Here is a 16155-nt window from a genome sequence, read left to right as displayed (position 1 = left end):
AACAGATTAGCATTTTTCAGATCTGTCGAAACATGATCGTAGGAAACTGAGGGTTTAATTATTCAGAGCTGTCTACGTGGTTAGGGATTGGGGGTTAACTCATACATGTAAGAGGAAGGACATCTGTGAGATGAGAGGAGTGCCTAAAGCTCTTTCAGTAGCCTTCCAGAAGAGGTGGCAGAGGTCAGCATTGTCCCATCAGTCAGAAATGCTAGGAGAGGCAAAACAAAACCAGTAGTTTGGAGAATATTACTGTGGAGATGAAAAATACAGAGACTCTGAGACATGTTTCTATGCCCATATACCTATTGACTCAACACATTGCTGCTTGGGTTCTTATGAAGAGAAAAAGTGTGCACCGTATGTTACAACTATGTATCTGCAGGCCAAGATCACTATACCTGCACTGATCGGAGGAAGAGAGCAGAGTAGCTACTGAGCATGCCAATCCACTACTGAATGCAGGTGAAGAAGAATTTTAGCCACAGGAAAAACAGCATATGGTGCTGTCTGCATCTGTATTTCCGTTACGCTGCCCCACATAAAATTGCGGACAAGAATAGGCATGTCTACCATAGGACTGGCTGCGTGCGTTCAGAAATTTGCAGACCACAAAAACACATACGGCTGTCTGAACGGACCATTAGAAAGAAATTATCATGTATTATATGATGTCTGATTTTTATTTTTTACAATAATCATAAGATAACCCCTTTAAGTTTTGACACTGCGCCAAAACTGTGCTAGAATTTGTGTGCAAAATTCTGGTGCAAAGTCAGCCAACGAATAGGTGGTATAATCTTAGACTATACAATCTAGATTTGTACCAACTTTATCATCTAGCATCAGCCACTGCGATAAATCTGGCAGATCTCAGTTTAGATAGGATTAGTAAATCTGCCTCAAATGTATCTAAAGAAGAACTTTGTTTGTCACTTTAATAAACATTGCAAATTGTTATTTTCATAGCTGGCTTCTGTGCTACTGCAAAGGTTGTATACATGGCATGTCCAAATTATACAGATCTGAAGGACAGGATCTGGCGATTTTCCATGAAGGTAATGCTGATGCTTAGCTCTCACTTTCATGTCTCTTCACAATCACATTACAGTACGATGTACAGTACTGTGGCGCTAAGTAAAACACAACTTGTGTAGCGTGACAACATTTAAGAACTTCATGGCTGTTAGTTTTATACAAGCACCATGGGAACCATACCTTAAGAACTGTAATCTGCGTGCCATACAGAGTTTACACTGTCTTTTGCTGTATGCCCCACATGGAAAAGATTGTAAACATATGCCAGGTGCCTGAAAAACGAAAAACAAAGGATTAGAGAAAATCTACAGTTTGTCTATTACATGAATAAAATGTTATACAGCTCCTCATTAGGAGTAGTGCTGCTGCTGAGAGCTGCACTATTAGCACTTAAAGGTGTTGTATCCACTGAATGGCGGATAAGTAGCTGATAGCTGGAGGTCTGACCACTGGGACCCCCACTACTCATGAGAATGGGGGTCCTGTTCCCCTATTCTGATGGAGCAGAAGGTTGTGCATGTGCACTGCTCTTCAATTCATTCTCTATGGGAACACCGGAGATAGCTACAGTCAGGTCCATAAATATTGGGACATCGACACAATTCTAAGATTTTTGGCTCTATACACCACCACAATGGATTTGAAATGAAACGAACAAGATGGGCTTTAACTGCAGACTGTCAGCTTTAATTTGAGGGTATTTACATCCAAATCAGGTGAACGGTGTAGGAATTACAACAGTTTGCATATGTGCCTCCTACTTGTTAAGGGAACAAAAGTAATGGGACAGAATAATAATCATAAATCAAACTTTCACTTTTTAATACTTGGTTGCAAATCCTTTGCAGTCAATTACAGCCTAAAGCTTAGGATCATGAGCAGTTCCTTTCCTTCTCCATACTCTTCTCTTCCCATCACTCTGGTACAAGTTGATCTTGGTCTCATCTGTCCATAGGATGTTGTTCCAGAACTGTGAAGGCTTTTTTAGATGTCGTTTGGCAAACTCTAATCTGGTCTTCCTGTTTTTGAGGCTCACCAATGGTTTACATCTTGTGGTGAACCATCTGTATTCACTCTGGTGAAGTCTTCTCTTGATTATTGACTTTGACACACATACACCTACCTCCTGGAGAGTGTTCTTGATCTGGCCAACTGTTGTAAAGGGTGTTTTCTTCAACCAGGGAAAGAATTCTTCCGTCATCCACCACAGTTGTTTTCTGTGGTCTTCTAGGTCTTTTGGTGTTGCTGAGCTCACCGGTGCTTTCCTTCTTTTTAAGAATGATCAAAACAGTTGTTTTGGCCATGCCTATTGTTTTTGCTATCTCTCTGATGGGTTTGTTTTGTTTTTTTCAGCCTAATGATGGCTTGCTTCACTGATAGTGACATCTCTTTGGATCTCATCTTGAAAGTTGACAGCAACAGATTCCAAATGCAAATAGCACACTTAAAATGAACTCTGGACCTTTTATCTGCTCATTGTAATTGGAATAATGAGGGAATAACACACACCTGGCCAGCCATGGAACAGCTGAGAAGCCAATTGTCCCATTACTTTTGGTCCCTTAACAAGTGGTCCTATGCACATATGCAAACTGTTGTAATTCCTACACCGTTCACCTGATTTGGATGTAAATACCCTCAAAATAAAGCTGACAGTCTGCAGTTGAAGCACATCTAGTTCGTTTAATTTCAAATCCATTGTGGTGGTGTATAGAGCCAAAAATCTTAGAATTGCGCTGATGTCCCAATATTTATGGACCTGACTGTAAGTGTTGCTCTCGGCTATCTCCGGCTGTGCCATAGAGAATGAATGGAGTGGCAGTGCACATGCACGACCTGCTGCTCAATCATAATAGGGGAACGGGACCCCCATTCTCGTGATCTGTGGGGATCCCAGCGGATGGACCCTCAGTGATCAGCTAGTTATCCCCTAACTTGTGAATAGGGGACAACTGAAAATGTTGGCACAACACCAAAAGCTCACTGCTTTCAAAGATCATCACTGAAATTTACAAATAGATTTTTCTCTGAATTTATTACCAAAATGAAGCATGCACTTTTGCAATAGGTGTAATTAGAGCCCCAGGACAAATTTTGAACTTGCTTCCCCCCCCAGTTACCACCCTACACAAGACCCAGTGGCATAGCTACAGTCTAAAAGAATATACAGTATGCCCCCACAAAAAAAATTGAAAACAAAAGGGACTGAACATTGCCACCATACTAAAACTAAATAAAATCACTGTGCTAACATCTGTATTACCACCATACAGTGACCATATAGTGGAAAATACAAGTTCTGCATGAGCCCTGCAGACCGTATAAATGATTACAGTACATTTACATTTAGTGACATCCTCTCTGATGAGAATCATTCACTTTTGTTTTTTTTCTCCATCTGGCCTAGACGACCAAGAATATTTCTTCCAGACACAACTTCTTCATGTCTGCAGAATGTAACACACAAACTTCTTTGGCTATTTGCTCCCTTGCACCCTCCCTGCCTCTACACTTTCTATCCTTAGCGACCCAAATTATAAAAATGCCCCCTTTTTGTGCTCCACACAGTAATAATGTCCCTTGTGTGTTCATTTGTGGCAGTGCCTCTGTGACAAATACCGTACCCCGACTGACGTCGGACGTCAAATACGTAGAGCCAGCGAGATATGGTATAGTCACTGGTTAGGAAGGCGTGACGTTACGCAGTTCCTGAGGAGCAGGTAAGGTCAGCTTGGTACAGGGTTCACAGACTCCTCCTGACCACACGGGCACAGAGAGGCAACAAGCTGAGGGAGCCTTTTTACTGCCCCAGTGAAACAGCGCTTCCTCAGACCGGGAAGACTGCCACCAGCTTCTCGTTTGATATAAGCCCGGTCCGCTAACGAGATTATATAGGATGAGAAACCAACCCGCAGTAGCGTATAACTTGGCTGAAACACAGACGTGGGGATTCGTGATCGAGATACCAGACAGCACAAGATTAAATTATATATTAAATTGCCTTAAGGGCTCACAATACATAATACAATATACACAGAAAAATACACTGCTCAAAAAAATAAAGGGAACACAAAAATAACACATCCTAGATCTGAGTTAATTAAATATTCTTCTGAAATACTTTGTTCTTTACATAGTTGAATGTGCTGACAACAAAATCACACAAAAATAAAAAAAATGGAAATCAAATTTTTCAACCCATGGAGGTCTGGATTTGGAGTCACACTCAAAAATGGAAAAACACACTACAGGCTGATCCAACTTTGATGTAATGTCCTTAAAACAAGTCAAAATGAGGCTCAGTAGTGTGTGTGGCCTCCACGTGCCTGTATGACCTCCCTACAACGCCTGTGCATGCTCCTGATGAGGTGGCGGACGGTCTCCTGAGGGATCTCCTCCCAGACCTGGACTAAAGCATCTGCCAACTCCTGGACAGTCTGTGGTGCAACGTGACGTTGGTGGATAGAGCGAGACATGATGTCCCAGATGTGCTCAATTGGATTCAGGTCTGGGGAACGGGCGGGCCAGTCCATAGCATCAATGCTTTCGTCTTGCAGGAACTGCTGACACACTCCAGCCACATGAGGTCTAGCATTGCCTTGCATTAGGAGGAACCCAGGGCCAACCGCACCAGCATATGGTCTCACAAGGGGTCTGAGGATCTCATCTCGGTACCTAATGGCAGTCAGGCTACCTCTGGTGAGCACATGGAGGGCTGTGCGGCCCTCCAAAGAAATGCCACCCCACACCATTACTGACCAAATGCCAAACCGGTCATGCTGGAGGATGTTGCAGGCAGCAGAACGTTCTCCACGGCGTCTCCAGACTCTGTCACGTCTGTCACATGTACTCAGTGTGAACCTGCTTTCATCTGTGAAGAGCACAGGGCGCCAGTGGCGAATTTGCCAATCTTGGTGTTCTCTGGCAAATGCCAAATGTCCTGCACGGTGTTGGGCTGTAAGTACAACCCCCACCTGTGGACGTCGGGCCCTCATATTACCCTCATGGAGTCTGTTTCTGACCGTTTGAGCAGACACATGCACATTTGTGGCCTGCTGGAGGTCATTTTGCAGGGCTCTGGCAGTGCTCCTCCTGTTCCTCCTTGCACAAAGGCGGAGGTAGCGGTCCTGCTGCTGGGTTGTTGCCCTCCTACGGCCTCCTCCACGTCTCCTGATGTACTGGCCTGTCTCCTGGTAGCGCCTCCATGCTCTGGACACTACGCTGACAGACACAGCAAACCTTCTTGCCACAGCTCGCATTGGATAAGCTGCACTACCTGAGCCACTTGTGTGGGATGTAGACTCCGTCTCATGCTACCACTAGAGTGAAAGCACTGCCAGCATTCAAAAGTGACCAAAACATCAGCCAGGAAGCATTGGAACTGAGAAGTGGTCTGTTGTCACGACATGCAAAACCATTCCTTTATTGGGGGTGTCTTGCTAATTGCCTATAATTTCCACCTGTTGTCTATCCCATTTGCACAACAGCATGTGAAATTGATTGTCACTCAGTGTTGCTTCCTAAGTTGACAGTTTGATTTCACAGAAGTGTGATTGACTTGGAGTTACATTGTGTTGTTTAAGTGTTCCGTTTATTTTTTTGAGCAGTGTATATACAGTGGTCTGAGTGGTAAATACAGATGGCGTGGTACAACAGGGTTAAGCAGAACAAAAGTCAGTTTACCAGATGGATGAGTCCTTTGGGTGGTGATGAATAACGGGTTTCTGTAAGGCTTGGCTGCAGTCACATGGGAGGCAGTGATGTCAGCCATTTCCAGGTCCCTTCCAAACACATATGCAGCGTGACACCCCTTCAGTAAAAAAGACATGCCCACTTGCTGGCACAAGCCTTTTGACCTGTAGCCGGCCCCTCCCCTCCCAGCCTCTGGGAGGAGTCCACTCCCCCTCTTCTGGGGCAGGCAGCAAATGAGCCACAAAACCGATTAGGGCTCATGGCTCCAGACCAGAATGTCGCAGGGAGGTGGTTCTGGGACCAATGGATCTGCCTGGGTTCCGGCTACCAGTAGAGTTCAAGCATGGTACCGTTATTTGGTTTCTGTGGGGAGATATGTATTTCTCCCCTCCTTGGCATCCCACCACCAAACTATGACCACGGGCCTGTTCATTGTGGCCAGAGGGACACAAATATGTATCTGGTTTATGTCTGTGATGGACAGGCTATTCATAATTCCTTATGAATCGCCGGTTCCATGATGTCTTATAATGTTCATTGAACTTGGGAATGGCCTAGACCCCATGCAGGGAAGCTTTCCTGCAGGATCCGTGCAATCTGAATGGAGGTGAGAAATTGTAAACAAAGGTGGCCTGCTAGAAGCTCTCTGCCATTTGGCTGTGCTTGGAAGCAGGGCCCCCCTGTGGAGTTTACTACCTCTGCTATCTGACAGCAGATGGCTGGTGTGGGAACATGGCTGACATTAAATATTAATCCATATTCCTCACAGCCTCCCTTTGCCATTTTTTATATACAGCAGTAATGTCCCCATAAAAAATAATGTCTCCCCATTGTTCCTTTATACCATAGTAAGGGTCTTCTGTTGTTCCCCTATGAATAATAATATCCAATTTGTACCCCTATATAGCTGCAATGCTGCTATATAGGGGGCACATACAGTATTAAAGTCCCCACTGTGCCCCCATACAATAGTAATGTCCACCCTTTGTAATCCCCCAGCGACCTCGGCAAGCTCCCCCTTTGCTTCTCCCTGTGACTGAGCAGTGACAGGAGGGCATACTCTTTCTTCCTCTGGTGCTCTGCCTGAATTTGGGGTTCCTGCCTTGTGTTAGTTGGGGTGCCTTTGATGTTAGGTGTTTATCTGGGTGCAAGGCAGGAGAGCAGGTGAAAAGGCTGAGAAATGTAGAAGTCAATAACCACTCCAGTTGGTGTCAATAAATAAGTCTCTCTTTACTTAAAGTGTAGAATGGAAGTAGTAATATATTCGGCAGCAAGAAGGAAAGGCGCAAATCACAGTGCAATCCTTTCCCAGTAGCAGCACATGGGCAGGAACAGTGATGGAGTACTCCTATTTCCCCCTCTCTAAAGTCTCTCAGCAGAACCACAGGCATTCAGTGAGGTTCTCATTAAATTCTTCTACAGTTCCCAGACTGAGGAGTGCAAAAACTTTAGAAAGAGGTGGCCAATCCATCTTAAAGTGTGGGGGATGCTTTAGCAATGTTTATTTCCACAGTAGTAAGGTCTCTCTGTCATAAATGTGCACAATACATTGCTGTCTAAATCACATGCATGGCTTTGTGGGTTCTAGATTTTCTAACCGCCTTTTCTCTGGAGTACTCTGGAAGTGAAGTAGCTTCTTTGGCATGACGTCTCAGAGACCGCAATTCTAAGAACTTGGGCCTAGCTCTGTGGAGCTTGTATATATAGGTCTTCACTGCAGCTCCACTAGACTTAGACTACTCTAACCCAGGACGGACCCCTCTAGTTGCCCAGCTGCCTAAGGAGGTGAGGGGCCTCACTACACTTTACCCTGCTCTACAATAGATGGTAATGATGTGATCCTGCCTGTGATATGTCATCATGGCTGAGCAGTTGTCACAGCCTTTGCTGTGTGCGCCTTGACACTTGTGCCATGCTTGCGGTTGCCGGTGGCAACATGTTGCTGTTATGGCATGTGGTGGCAGTGTCTTGGATTTGGCTGTGTGCGCCGTGACATGGTTGCTACGCATGCTGTTGCCAGTGGCAACGTATTGCTTGTTGGCTGGTGTGTGCCCTTTCTCCTTTAAGTTGTAGCCTTCCCCTGTCTGGTGCTGTAAGGGTTAACTCCCTGACTGGGTGTGGTCACTTGGGTTTTATCTCCTGTGGTTTCCTGGCTAGAGTCAGTTGTACTTCAGCTGTTGTTGTGCTGGAGCTCGGCTCCAGTCCAGGGTGTTCTATCTGCCCAGTGCTTGAGGGCCACCTTGTAGGACATCGATGTCATCTGCGATGTCATTCCTTTGTCTCCCTTTTATCCTCTATGTACCCAACCTTACTTGTTGTATGTTTGGTGTGGGTTTATGTTCAGGGTTTGTTTGTTGTTTCATGTCTGGGATGTTATTTGGTGTTTGTCCCTGCATGTGTGCAAGACATTTTCCCTATTTGTGTTGTACCTCCGTGAGGGGGCTGGTTTCCCGCAGGGGTGAACCATAAGTCTGTATGCAGTGCTGCCGGGGGCTGCCGTGATCCTTGCGGCATGGGGTCCAGGCAGTATCAGGAGTGCTGGATACCTGTGTGTGTGTGTTGTCTGTACGGTGTCCTATTGTCACCGCCAGTTCTGTGAGAAGGTCTGTTAGACGTTCTTCTCTACCTCTTGCATGAGGTTCTTTGTTTTGGTTTCACTTTGTCATCTCCTTTCCTTCTCCCAGCTGTCACCTATTTACACTAATTGTCTCCCTTTATATTCCCTCCCATACTGCCTCACTTTGCGGTTTATACTTCTTCCTGGATGAGTTATTCACTGCTGGAGGCTGCTACTGCTGATTCCTCAGATAAGTCCTTTTCCTTTATTTGTGTTTCCTTTCTGGCTTGATTCTAGGTGACCCTGACTCCGTCCGTATTAAGTGCAGGGAGCCGGTGGTCGTGTCCCCTCACTATTATAGGGTTTTCAGTTGTCACACAGTATAAGGTACGTGGGCATGCAATCGTCTACCATAAAGACCTTTGCATGGGCATAGCAGTCAGGGAGAGCTTTAGGGGTTTTATAGGGCTCACCCATATTCTCCTTAGTTTGTGATCAAGCCAGTCGGATGTTTATTTATAAGTTCGAGCTTTCTGCAACACCATCTGTGACACCTATTTGGTGTGTGGGCACCTGTACTTATGCATGGGTTCTAGTCGTGGTGGCTGTGGAAGGTAAGTGTGTTTCTGATGTTCTTACCTGCCGACTCTGTTGCTGCATATGGTCTTTTCCTTTCCCTGCTAGGCCATTTGAGACTCCTATTCATCCCTGTCTGGGAAGAACAGGTTGTCTCTCCCCTGCTCCTATGTGAGGGATTATCATGGCGGCTCAGGGCCATAGGTATCCTGGTATGAGTCGTCCTACCATCCAGGTCCGCTCATACGGTGAGGAGTTAGGGTGAGGATTAGGAACGCTTTAGGAGGTGACCTGCTCCCTGATCTCGGCGTCCTGGCCTATCTTCTTCCCCTTTCTACCTGACATTGTACGGTGGGGGGTTTTCCCCACTCCCCACCATGACAGCAGTCTGACAGGAAAACTCACCAATATGTAATATATGCATGTGCCAGGGTATAGTGTGTAGTGAGGCCCCAAACCTTACCCGTGTTCTAAGACAGGTTGCCGGTGGCCTTTTAAAATCATTCCCGAAGAACCCCTTTAAAGGGGTTATCCCATTATTATTGTAAAAAATTACAATCAGGCATTACATAGTACACAACAACAACTTTCTAACAAAGCTAGAACCAGCTCTGTACCTCACATGGATCCAGAGATCTCCCCATTCATTGCTCTACTAGATTTATATAAAGTTGGCAGCTCAGGGGGAGTGTCTTTTCTGCTGCAGCTAAGGGAGCGTGTCCATGCTCTCCCTATCACAGCTCAGGAGGCAGTTGAAAGAGGAAACTGAGCATGTGCAGCCATCTCAGTGAGCAGGACAAAGAAATAAGAAAAAGAACAAACAGCAGGTGGTGCTATACAGATGCATTTTATTGAATAACTCAGTGGGTATGCAATAACAAAAGTATTCAGATCCAGGTGCTGGTTTGAAAACTGTAGAATATATTTTGTGGGATAACCCCTTTAAGTACACACACATAACAAACCACAACATTAAACTCAATAAAATGACATTACATTAATAAACCCTTTGCAGTAGTCACTCTGGGGTAATGCCCTCATTGGCATGTATACAGTAATAATGCCCATTTTTTGTGTTCCCATACAATAGTAATGGTCCCTATACAGTAGCGATGCCCCTAAAACTCACCTAACCCCATTCACAAGACAAGTGGCTAGACAAGCTGTCCATTGCCTCATCCTACTGTCCTCAGCCCGCAGCCGGCGATTCTATGAAGTGACGTCATTGGGCAGGCTTATGTCCTCTACATGAACCTGACCTCTGGCAGGCTACAGGCCTAAAGCAGCATGTTGCTTAAAAGAGCAGATGGAAGAGCAGGGATCCAAAGGCTGTCTGCTCCACCATAGTTTTCAGCTGGAACTGCATTCTAAGGATACACATCCAGTTGAAAGAAACACTTGCTTTGGGATTTGGGTTTATTAAAGAATCTGCAACTGAAGTGTTTTTAGTTGAGGGGATGTCCCTGCAAATTCGGACTCTGGCAGCACTGATTGGACAGTGTCAGACTATGCAGGGACACACCCCAACTGGTAACGCCCATTTTTTGATTCATTAATAAACTTCTAGGAGCAATGACTGAGGAATGGAACAACATAGAGTTATGAGCAGGATGCTCCAGAATTGTTATTGCACAATAAACAGACATGTCAGGAAAGGTCGTCTTCAAGAAATGAATCAGTACAGAATGTTGGACATATTTAGAATAAGGGTAGAAATTCAGTTTAGGGCTCATTCGGACGACCGTATAATAATTGTGTCCGCATCCGTTCCACAATTTTGCGAGACAGATGCGGACCCATTTATTTCAATGGGGCCACGATGTGCTGTCCGCATCTATACCTCTGTTCAAAGATAGAATATGTCCTATTCTTGTCCGCAATTGCAGACAAGAATAGACATTTCTATCATAGGGCTGCCATTCCGTTCCACAAAAGCGGATACACAATTTGTGGACCAAAGAAATGCATACGGTCGTCTGAATGAACCTTTAAAGAGAATATACAGAACTTTTTTGACACATATGTCGAAGCATTCTGAATACAATAAACCCAGGAAAGAGCATTTCTACATAAAATAACTCAAATAAGTATAAGTTTGAATGACCTATACTTATTTGAGTTATTTTATGTAGAAGTGGCACCTGGGAAAAATATTGTGATGGGGGACTCTTTCAAATTAATTACGCCTACAAACGATATATCAGTCCAAAATAATAACAATAAAAAGAAACTATACATTTCATGCGGCTTCTGGCTATTGGACAGTGTGTATTCATACCATTTCTGTGTATTTTTATTATGTACTGTTATGGTCTTATTATTTTTTGGTATATGGAATTAGTTGTATTTATTGTTATTATTTTACATAAAAAGGGGGAAAAAAGAAGAGAGGAGGCAGCGCCTCGTGTATAGAACCTTACAGCACTAGGTATAAGAAAAAGCACTGATTATGCTTACCGAATGGGGTTGTGAAAGGTCACAACGCCTCCGAATCGCTTTTCTGGATGATTACCCGTCCAGTTCACGGGAGAAGAGAAAACTGCGTCTGCTGCCCCTGGTCTGTATCCCTTGCCGTAATAACGGTTATCAGGATTGGAAACGTACAGGAAAGTGGAAAAAATTCAGACCATTCTTGGTGGCGCTGATGCAGGAAAAAAGCTCATTACTCTAAAGGTACCATTAAAGGTAATCTTTTATTAAAGAAGGTCTACGCGTTTCGGGGGCAGAACATCCCCCTTCTTCAGGACAATAAAAATTATTAAACGCGTAGACCTTCTTTAATAAAAGATTACCTTTAATGGTACCTTTAGAGTAATGAGCTTTTTTCCTGCATCAGCGCCACCAAGAATGGTCTGAATTTTTCCACTTTCTTGTTATTATTTTAGACATCTACCGTATATCGTTTGTATAGGCATAATGGATTTGTATCAGATATATGGTGATTGAGTATTATGGAGGCATTTTTATGGTTGGTTCTCTTTTAAATTAATTCTCCTAGAGGATAGTCTTTAATGGCAACCACTTCTACTGTATAGGTATATGGTTATGACCAGCTTTTTATACCTAAGATACACGTAACTGCATAACTAGGCCAATTTGCCTTTCAGGAATCTGGAAACAGTTGGTGACAATCCTTATGTTGGAGGATGTGGTGGGGGGTGGTAGAAAGTAGGATGGCGTTTCTCAGACTTCCTGAGAGAGCTCTACATATAGAAATCTGAAAGCGTGGCAAATGGGGCTCTGGGACAGAGTTAGCATCGTTCATGAGCCTGGCACCAGCCATGTTGAGTATACAGTATATTTGTCGCACATAGTCAATTTTTACTTTTGGCTGAAGGGTGGGCTTTAACTCTGCTGAGTCAATTTGATACAAGAGGACAATATGGACTTCATATATATGATATATTCATCATGCTCTGTAAACTCTTTATTTGTGTATTTGTGCTAATCCCCAGTGTAACATGGCCATATGGAACTTAGTATTTAGATATTCTAATATAGCTGACATAAAAAGTGTGATTAACTCTGTATTATAGTCTGCTTTAAAATCCACTCCCTGCGGGCTGATCTAAAGAATTGCAGATGCAGGAGAGAAAGTGTGTTGACTTACAAGCAACAATGCCTATAGGATGTGGGATAAGTGTATGCTTTGAAGCACATTTATTAAAAACTGTTGTAGATAGCTTTCTTTTGTAGTTTTAGAATTTAAAGGGGTTGTCCCATCTGGTACATTTATGGCATATCGCTAGGTGTAGGTTCCACCTCTGGGACTTGCTCCTATCTCCAGAACAGATCACTAAAGTGAACAGAGAGCACAACGTGCATGCACAGCATCCTCACCATTCACTGCTGCGGAAGTTCTGAATATAGCCAAACGAGTGTGCCCAGTTATTTGAAGAAGTTCCACAGCAGCGAAGGGAGAGCAAGCCATGCAAGGAAAGCCACCACTGCATTCATAATTGGACTTCCAAAAATACCTCTCTCAGCTGTTTTCAGAAGTTTATGGAGGGTGGCTGTACCTGCGTTATTTATCTCCCTTCACTTCGGGGCCTTATTCTGGAGATAGGAGTGGGTCCTAGAGGAGACTTGCACCTATTTTAAATTCATGGCCTATTCTGGTGATATGCCATCAACGTCCCAGATGGGAATACCCCTTAATTGACAGCACAAGTGCACCAAATGGACATTGATTTGGCCATTCAGAACTTTCACCTTTTTGTTGTTTGACCACTCCTTCAGCCTTGTGTTTGGGATCATTGTAATGCTGAAAGGGGAACTTTCTCCCAAGCCCTAGCATTTTAGTAGACTGAAGTAGATTGTCTACATGATCTCCATGTATTTTGCACTATCCACCCATCTTTCAGTATTACCAACATTTCTAGGTTTTCATGGTTTTTGATAGTATTCTGTCTGGTACTAGGCCATGTTTAGGTAAATGCACCTTGATTTATCTAAAACTCAGATTTCTACTACACATATTTCTTTAACCATATTAGCACATTTGTAATTCAATAGACCTAATTCTTGTATGGCTAGATTTTATTTTAAAATCTGCAGTGTTTTCATTATTCCATGTGTTTTTTTTCTCTCCTATGAGTGTGAATTAGGTATAATATACCTCATCCATAGTTCTCAGAATGTCAATGTATTCTGTCAAGATTTAGTTATAGAATATGGGCCTAAATCCTGACAGAATCCTTGAAGTTAGGTTTGCACCCCACAGCAATTTTTTTACTTTGCCAGAAAGGCTCCATTTTTTGTCTAAATGCACCATAAAACAGTATTCCATTAAATGAATTACTTTAATAATGACAGACATGTTTTGAGGTGTTTTGTCTACCATAATGGCGTCTTACTAGACCTAGCCATCCTACTGTACATCCAGACCAATCGTATGCATAGCTCTTGATATAGTTCACTAGTACATCTTTACTGCAGTCTCAGCCACTTAAGAGGGTTCTAAAAGATTTGCTAAAAGTTTGCATGGAGCAGAGAACTTTGTAAAACTAAAGAAAATCCTTACTCATGCCATTGCTCTGTTTTCCGCCACTCCAATTTCCTACGGCCTGCAGCTGCCATGTGCCATTCATCATTCTTGTGACCACTGCAACCAGCCACTGGCCTCACTAGTCACATACCATTCATCCTCACGTGATTGGCTTCAGCTGACATATGAATGAGAAACAATCACCACAGGCCCAGCGGAGATCAGCAATGGGGACTGGAGAGCACTGTGGGACCAACAAGACATTTTAATGATGACTAAAGTTTTTTGCTACCTGACAAATATTAGCAGATCTCACATAACCTCTTTTCAGGGGTTATCTAGGCCCCATATTTTTATTTATTTCTTTTTGTTACCAAAGGTTTAAAATGCTATAAAATAATAACCTGAGTAATACTTTATCACATGCAACACATTTATGGGTCCCACACCAATCTCTGGATCCTGGCCTCCAGTGATGACATTTTGACATGAACATATAGCCACTGCAGCCAATCACTGTCTTCTATTGTGATCTAATTAATGCCCACCAAAATACAGAGACTGGCAGGGGTCCAAAGGAATGGGAGCAGAGGAGGTTTGGTAAGGTGGGTATTACTCAGTTTATTTTAAACTTTTACTAAAAAATTATGTAACATCCTGAAGTATGTCACTAAAACTTCTTTTACCCTGCTTCATAATGTTAGGTGTACATGTGTATTTCCATCTGGTGCGATATTACTGTGCATTGCCATGATATGTATTTCTATGCCTGTTTTATATATTGGCTGTAATTCTCAATGTACACCAGCAGGTGGCAGCAATATGTAGCAGATATGTAGCAGTATGTAGTATCTAGACTGGAATAGTTCATTCCAGGCTAGCTCCCACTTTCTGAGGAGGCGTGGAATGTTCCCACATCCTACTTCAGGGGGAGGAAGGAAAGTTCTAGGAGAGTAACCAGCCCCCCTGCTGGGGAAGGCTGTGTTAGTAGGAGCTCCCAGAAACAGGGATCCCAACCTACGATCCAAGCCTCGGCTGAGGCCCAAGATCACCCTTCCCAGCCTGAGTCACCTAACTCAGCTGGTGGACAAAGAAAGCAGCCATCTACAGCACTATAGATCTCCAGGAAGACAACAACATACCCTGCGAGCAGTCCTGTAAGTACAGATCCAAAGACAAAGAGAAGCTAGGTGCCTCCTCAGCTAGTCAGGCCCAAACCAAGCAGACTAAAGACAGAGCAGAAGATAGATACCTGCCAGATTCTACTAGGCGTATGTACAAGAAGCAGAATAGATATAAATTCCTGCCACATATTGCCACTACCTGCTGGGACCCAAGACTATTGCTGTAATTGTATGGATCAAAGCTGCACTAAGTAAAGACAAGTTGGGTCCCATTACCTGTTTGAATCTCAGTTATTCCTCAATTAATCCTACTGACCATACTCAATTTATTGCATGTGAGCCAGGATACAGGAGTCCAGCCGTACCAAGGTAGGAGACACCGTTGACACCATACCTACTACACAGAGACATTATCCCCCTCTGGCATTCCTCACCTGGTACGTGAGCTATAACATCTTAAAGGGCCCTGCTACAGTACCTGCGCAAGCTGCAATTGGCATCACGAACTATTACACATATAAACTGACCCACTGCATAGCATCCCCACTGACCCAGTGTCCTGCTCATTGCATTTAAATCTGCATAACCCATTAAACTCTGTAGCTCTGTCATAGAGTTTATTACTCTCTCTGTGACTTCTTTTGTTTTGCTCTAATCCTTAGTTTTAAGGGATTGATTTGCCAAAGCAGTGCCTACTTGACATGACACAGTTTTCATTTTCTCTAAGTTAATCCAATAATGGAAAATGCAAATCGCACACTACATCCAGCACTCTGCCTTCCATGCTGGATGAGACATTGGTTTATATTTTGGCCAAAGCATAGTAAGCCACTCACCGCGTCAAGGTCGTCTCATGAGTGGTCCCTAACTCTTGTTCCTACCTGTTCATGGGCCATGACAGCCACATAAAATCCAGGGAATGCAGGTCAGCATGCAAGCCAAGTACACTTTGCTTGTAACCCCGTCCGGTGCCATTACAGCTTTCATCGGATCCAGGGATGCAAGTACCAACATGCATGCTGAACCCACCATATACTTCTCCTGGAGCCAGATGGCTAATGGTAGGTTCTATACAAGCAGACTCAGTTTTATACTGACTTTAAAACCAGCCTCAAGGACAGATTAACTGGTCAGGTGTGCAATGACTCCAAGGAGATCGCCACGCCTCCAATATATGCTAC

This window comes from Bufo bufo, chromosome 3 (assembly GCF_905171765.1).
Source record: "Bufo bufo chromosome 3, aBufBuf1.1, whole genome shotgun sequence".
Lineage (NCBI taxonomy): Eukaryota > Metazoa > Chordata > Amphibia > Anura > Bufonidae > Bufo > Bufo bufo.
Note: the sequence above shows the minus strand (reverse complement) of the source record.